Genomic DNA, 6322 nt, shown 5'->3' with positions numbered 1-6322 from the left:
TATATCTAAAGAAGGATTCAAAAGCATATTCCATTTTCTTGGCTTCAATACACCCACTCTGGTCTGCTCACTGGCCAAAGTAAAACCACAGAAAAAAAATCTTAAGTTCTGAATTACAAGTACATTGAAAGTCTGAGCATGTTATTTTCACTCCATCATGTACTTATGCCATATTGCCTACTAGTTCAGAAAACACAAAATGAGGAAAGGGAAATGAACAGAAACTGCCCAGTACTAGCATAACAACAGGCCTCAAGGACCTCCTCAGGCCTATCAATCCCTTGAGACTTAAGAGGTGCAAACAGCAAGTCCAACACAGCCTCTCCTCTTCTATCACAACCTACACCTAGCCAGCTGCTGCCTCCTCTTCAAAGAGTTTCAGAGTCTACACAGGTTGACAGTTGTCCAGAAGCTTGTAGGCTGCTGCCCAAAGCAACGAGGTAACAGCATATCACAAAAAGGAGAAGAGTTGGCAAACAGACAACGGCAGGTTAGCATACTCTGCGATACTCTGTCAAACTTCACAGTTCGTTACTTCAAGCTTCTGTTCTCCTCTACTAGCATCAGTGAAAAGGAATGCAGAATGCAAGAGCAAAACCAAGACTTCTTTCCTTAAAGGTCTCCCCAAAAATATGCATTACAAAATTAAAAATCTCTCAAAGTGTTGAATTCAAGGCATCTTTGCTGATTGCATAGCGGATTCCAAGACCGAAGGAGCCAGGAAAGGGGCTATGACACGGCTATAAAGCAACAAAAGGTACAGGCAAGCACAGATTGCAGAAGAAACAGCAAGTTGCCTTATGACCCTTCCATAAAATTTACAGAAAGCTAGATGTTCTCTCAAACTACAGTGTAGTAAATTAAATTCATTAAAAATAAATATTCACAGTAACAATTAAGGTACAGAACCATACATAAACTCTATAGCTTGCTAAAACTTGCTAATTTCAAGTCAATCTGATAATCCCATAACGTAATAGGAATAAACCAAGTATGAACAATAAGCAGTGCCAGAACTAACATGGTTTAATAGATATAAAATACTACAGTGAATTCATCACACCTTTCCCTTCCCAACATATCCCATCTGAAGCCTTTAAATAAAGCAAACTAACAGGTAGCATAGGAAGGCAAAGACACAGGGAGCAAACACAGAAAGGTAAAGAGACTTTAGGGAGGAAGCAAGCTGTCTGAAAGAGGCCAGCCATCAGCATTTATAGCAGTATCTAAATCGAGTTTCTCAAAAGATGTTTCTGGGGGAGGGGAGGAAATAATCTAAATAAAATGCAGGTGCAGTCAGGAATAAGTTAAAGGTGTTCCTGAGAAACAGGAATTAACTGCAAGCTTAAGAGCACTAACAGAAGTCAGGCTTGCAGTCTACATATCAACCTAACATATTTAAGGTTTTCAGTTTCGGTTCAGTAATGGAGGAAGAATGTTATCTTTTAGTGAAGCACCACCTTCGGTTCCTGTTTTAGCATCATAGGTCCCAATTTTTATGTTAATTTCTTTTGAAAAAGAAATAGAATCACTAAACAAGTAATCTTGCTTCCTTGCTGCATAAGTAATATAATTTACATGAACGGTTTATAAAAGCATATTTAGTTTCTCACAGGATCACTAAACTAGTTGAGATTGGAAGGGATCTCTGCACACCCCCTAGTCCAACCCTGCTGCTCAAAGCCAGATCTGACAGCAGAAAGGAGTAACAAGCTACAAAAGGAACAGTAAGCTGCAAAATGTTTCAGGGTACCAAATCTCTGAGACTCGGAAGCAATCAGGGCTGGCAACAATCAGACCACCTTCCCTCTAACTGCCCATTTTTAAAAGGTGGTCAGCAATGCTACTTGTACTTCATCACAGGAAATAAAAGTTGTGTTTAAGACACCTCTATACTAACTTCTGGAAAAGCAGGCATTTTCTTTACAGAAACTACTGTGCATTTAGTGAAGCACAATGTGCCACAAAGCCATTAAGTAATTATATTTAACATATAATTCTGATACCTCATTATCAAATCAGTAAACTTTGTTTACTGTCACGTGTCACAATTTGCTATTCCCAATTTAGGGGAAGTCTTTATTTGTTGAGGACTTCTTCCAGGCAATATACCACACCTTCACTGACAGGAACTAATTCATAACTAAAAATCTATATAGATCAAAACTAGGGCATTACATAAAAAGCTTGCATCTTAAAGTTTCAATTTTAAGAGTGTAAAACATTTAGTGACAATGGTAAATTCTTCTAACTGATACAGTCCTGAATCTGCACAATAACTGTATTTAATTTATAACTACTTGTTTTCAAACTGAAGAGCCAAGACAGCTACAGAAAATGAGTGAAGTTTCTTTTATCTATCTGTAACCCAGGAAACACAAAAAAGACATGAAAAAAAAAAAAGTGTGCACAGAAACAGAAGCTTCAAAGAGCCAGTTCCATAAAGAGCAAAGAAAGCAAGTAATATTCAGGTACACTATTTTTTACTGACTTCAAGAAATTTTCAACAAGATGCTTTGGGACACATTGAGTTTGAAGACAGTATATGACAAGACTACTAAATAAACCAAAAAAAGCAAGAAAGCAAGTAACACGACCCCCTACTAAAGCATGAATATTACCATGAGTTTTTCTGGTTGATGCAGCTTTTTTTGTTTATAAGTGTCGAGTTGTATTTTCTCAAATCCATAAGCAGAATTAAGGAGACTATATTACTTCCCCCTAGTTGTCAAGCAAACACAGTCACTTGGGACTCTTTAAAGACAGTGATCTAATCTGGCCCTAAGACTTCAAAATTATCATGGGCATTTCATGTTACATTTCTATATGAAGTAGTATAAAATAAGGTTTTAAAAATCAAAGATTTGGAGATTTTGAATGCTATGACATCTGTTCTAGTTTTTATAAACTAATAGCCACATTAATGATAAAGAAAACACTATACTGCAAACACAGAGAGAGATGTAACAACTCTAGAATAATCCCACCATCTTCAATAAATTCTTCAGTACATATGTTTTCAGCTAAAGCTACTTTATTAAAAACCTTAAGGATATAAAAATTTTCAGAAACTACTCAAAGTTGTGAAAAATTAAAATCCTCAAGGAAAAGGTATCCAGATTCCTATTTCTGCGATCCACTGATGCAAGAAATAGATGAGAGATTCAAAGAACCAATATAATCAACTCTGTGTCAAACCATAGCAACTCACACACATTTCCCACCCCCATCTCCATGTTCCCTTGGAGCACCATCTGGACCAATAAATAAATAAATAAATAAGCAGTTGCTGTACAAAATCTCAATGAATTTTTAGACTGCTATGGGTAAATTCCAATAGAAAATCTTCCCTGGCTACATCACCCTTCCTTTTCCTCCAGGGAAAAATAGGTTCCAAATATCTAGAAATTATAAGCATTTGTCAAAGGCTTTGAAATTAATCCTGTCTAGGTACAGCATAGCAATGACTATCACATCATAAATGCTAAGTACCTTAAGAATTCTTTTCCTAGATGTATGCAGGATTGGAAGTATGATGACATTACCAATTAAACAGTTAAGGAAAAGATTTTTGTCCAGCTCCCTTCAAAGCTAGGACTTCCATGCAATAAGCCTCAGGTGTCTCAGGTGTTGGGATTTTTTAAAGTAGGCTTTCTTTTACACAGCTAATTATTTGAACTGATTACATAACCTTTAGAGGACAAACACTATTAGTACAAACAAGAGAATTTAACAGCTTGTTTTGATGCTGGAATGCTATGTAAGGTTCTTTTGTGCAGCAACTGAAAAGCTTAAATAACACAGGGGATCAGATCATCCAATCACCCAAATCAAAATAGAAAAACAATGTTACACAAGTATCTGAATCAGGTTCCATAGTCCTTAGAACAGTTCATATTTTCCACACGAATTTCAAACAGTACAAAAGTATTTGCATTTCAGTCTCATTCCAACGAGTAATACATTTATTAGTTGATAAATCACTGAAATTCTACTACTTTTTCATTTGGTACCTCCTAAAGCTTCTGGATTTTAGCAGTTTCAATTTTAAAATAAGACATATTAACAAGAGTCACAAGTTTTTCAGCAGATATCCACATAACATGCGTTTCTATTCCCTTTTGCATTAACATCAAGAGTCACTGATTTCAAAGCAAATTTAAGCAGTACAAATTATGCACTGAGCTATTCTGTCTTCCTTATTTTTTCCTCTGAGCTTTGTCTTCATCCTCACTCTACTTACATGATTTTTTTTACTTAAAATAACTTCAGTACCATTTTTGTATACAATTTAAAAAGTATTTAAGCCACATCAATTAGCCAAACCAAAGTTTCTGAATACTCAGCAATAACAGAAACTCAGAGATCCTGTTCATCATCATCCTCCATTATTCTCAAACTCCTAATTACAAAAGATAATAGTTTCCAAAATGCAAACAGTGGTAATTCTTTTCAGAGGCAAAAGAGTCAACACTTAGTTTTAAGTAATTAAAAAGAAGAGTTAACAAGTGTATCAGGAGCGCCTTAGGTCTCCAACCAGCAGAAGTAAGATTCCATCCGTCCCCACAGCCTATTAACCAATATTGCATACTTGAAACACTTACTTCTGCTGAAGCCATAACTGATTGCGTAATAGAAGTTTTTGCAAAAGGCACCTATTAAAATTACTGGCACTAAGTTATTAGACTAATTATATTCATAAACTCACCCAACCCAACAGCCAGTGTCCTGCAGAATTACTTGGCTAGTTCAGAGCTGTTTAACCCCTAACACAGCTGAACTGTTCATCACAGTGTATTGTATGCTGGAAGCAGCACATACACCTACAATTCTTACATGCATATTTTAAAAAAATGTTTCCACAGTACCATAAATATGGAAGATAAAAATGGTAACACTTGTAAGATCATCAAAAAAGCCTTCATCAATGACACTGTGGAAAATGCTTCTGAAAAACGAGCTACCCAATCTAATCCGATATACCTAAACATACTGAGTTAGGTACAGCAGCTTAAAATAAAGAGCTAAAACACCACATACTATTACAGAGTAGTATCTAGAGGAAGGAGTTGTATTTACAGTCAACGGACTTGGCTTTGTCTTCCTACCTGCTCCTCCTCACCAGTGTTTATAAACATTCCCCATCAGAAGACTTCACAAGAACATACTCCTTAGAGTCTGGATTATCACCATCCCTTCTTCGTCCTGTATTTTGGCTACTTAACTACCTTCACTGGGTATAGTCTTTCCCTGAAGTCAAGCTTCTACTCCTGATCATCAATGGCCCTGCTGTCATGCATTGCTCAGCAATATGATTTTCATGATACAGATGAAGTTCAAAAAACACAGATCAATAAAGTCACCAACTTCTTCAGACCTCATTCTCCTAGGTTGCTTCACAGAGATCAATGAAGTTACATTAGTCGGGCATACTTTCTTAAGAGTAAAGCTACACATAAGTAATTTATATACGTGATTGCATCCTCCTCTTCAATCTTCAGCATACAGTTTATCTTCCAAGAATGTAAGATGCTCATGTTTGTCCCTCTTCCAGTAGGCGTGAGCAAGATGCGGCACATGGTGAGCACTGACGTAGTAAGAACTATGGTTGTTATTTATGAGTATTTTATTCCACTTCCAAGAACTCTGCATCTGTTTCCCGAGATGTTCAGTTAGTTTTGAGTATCTTAATTCAACATCCTAGTGGTCAATAAACACAGCATTTTATAGTATTACCTCAACAATAATATGACACAAATTTCAAACAGAGACTACCCAGCATGAGGAAGAAATTTCCTGAACAGTAGTCAGCATGTAAATAGAACACTTCGATGATTCTATTTTAGTGTTATACAGCACTTTCTAATTTCATACTCAGGATGCTTCATTAAGGCAATGCAAAGATAGTCTAGATGAACTGATTACATAAAAGAGATTATAGGCAAAAAATGGATTAAGTATAGAAGTCCATGCCAAGACACTAACACTACAGGAAACCACATTTGCTAACTGGTCTTAGTTAGTTAATGGTCTGTCAGTTATATGCCATGCAATTACTATGCATATATTACCTTATTTGATGTATTCTGTATTCCAAGCCAACTGGAATACAAATTCCTTCCAATACTACCCGATATTGCAGCCAACAGGAAACATCTGAGATAGTCTGTATTTGGTATCTAGAAAATGTTAAGGTAACTTACTGCCTTTAGTAACTGTGATTAACTAAAAAAGTAAGCTTTGCAGTTTTCCCAATTTTTTTGTATTTGTAAGAAGATCAAGAGGTTTCTGCACCTCTAAATTTATTACTCATTTTACTGCT

Source organism: Buceros rhinoceros, unplaced genomic scaffold, assembly GCF_000710305.1.
Source record: "Buceros rhinoceros silvestris isolate BGI_N320 unplaced genomic scaffold, ASM71030v1 scaffold38558, whole genome shotgun sequence".
NCBI classification, from domain to species: Eukaryota; Metazoa; Chordata; class Aves; order Bucerotiformes; family Bucerotidae; genus Buceros; species Buceros rhinoceros.
This window is presented reverse-complemented; position numbering follows the sequence as displayed.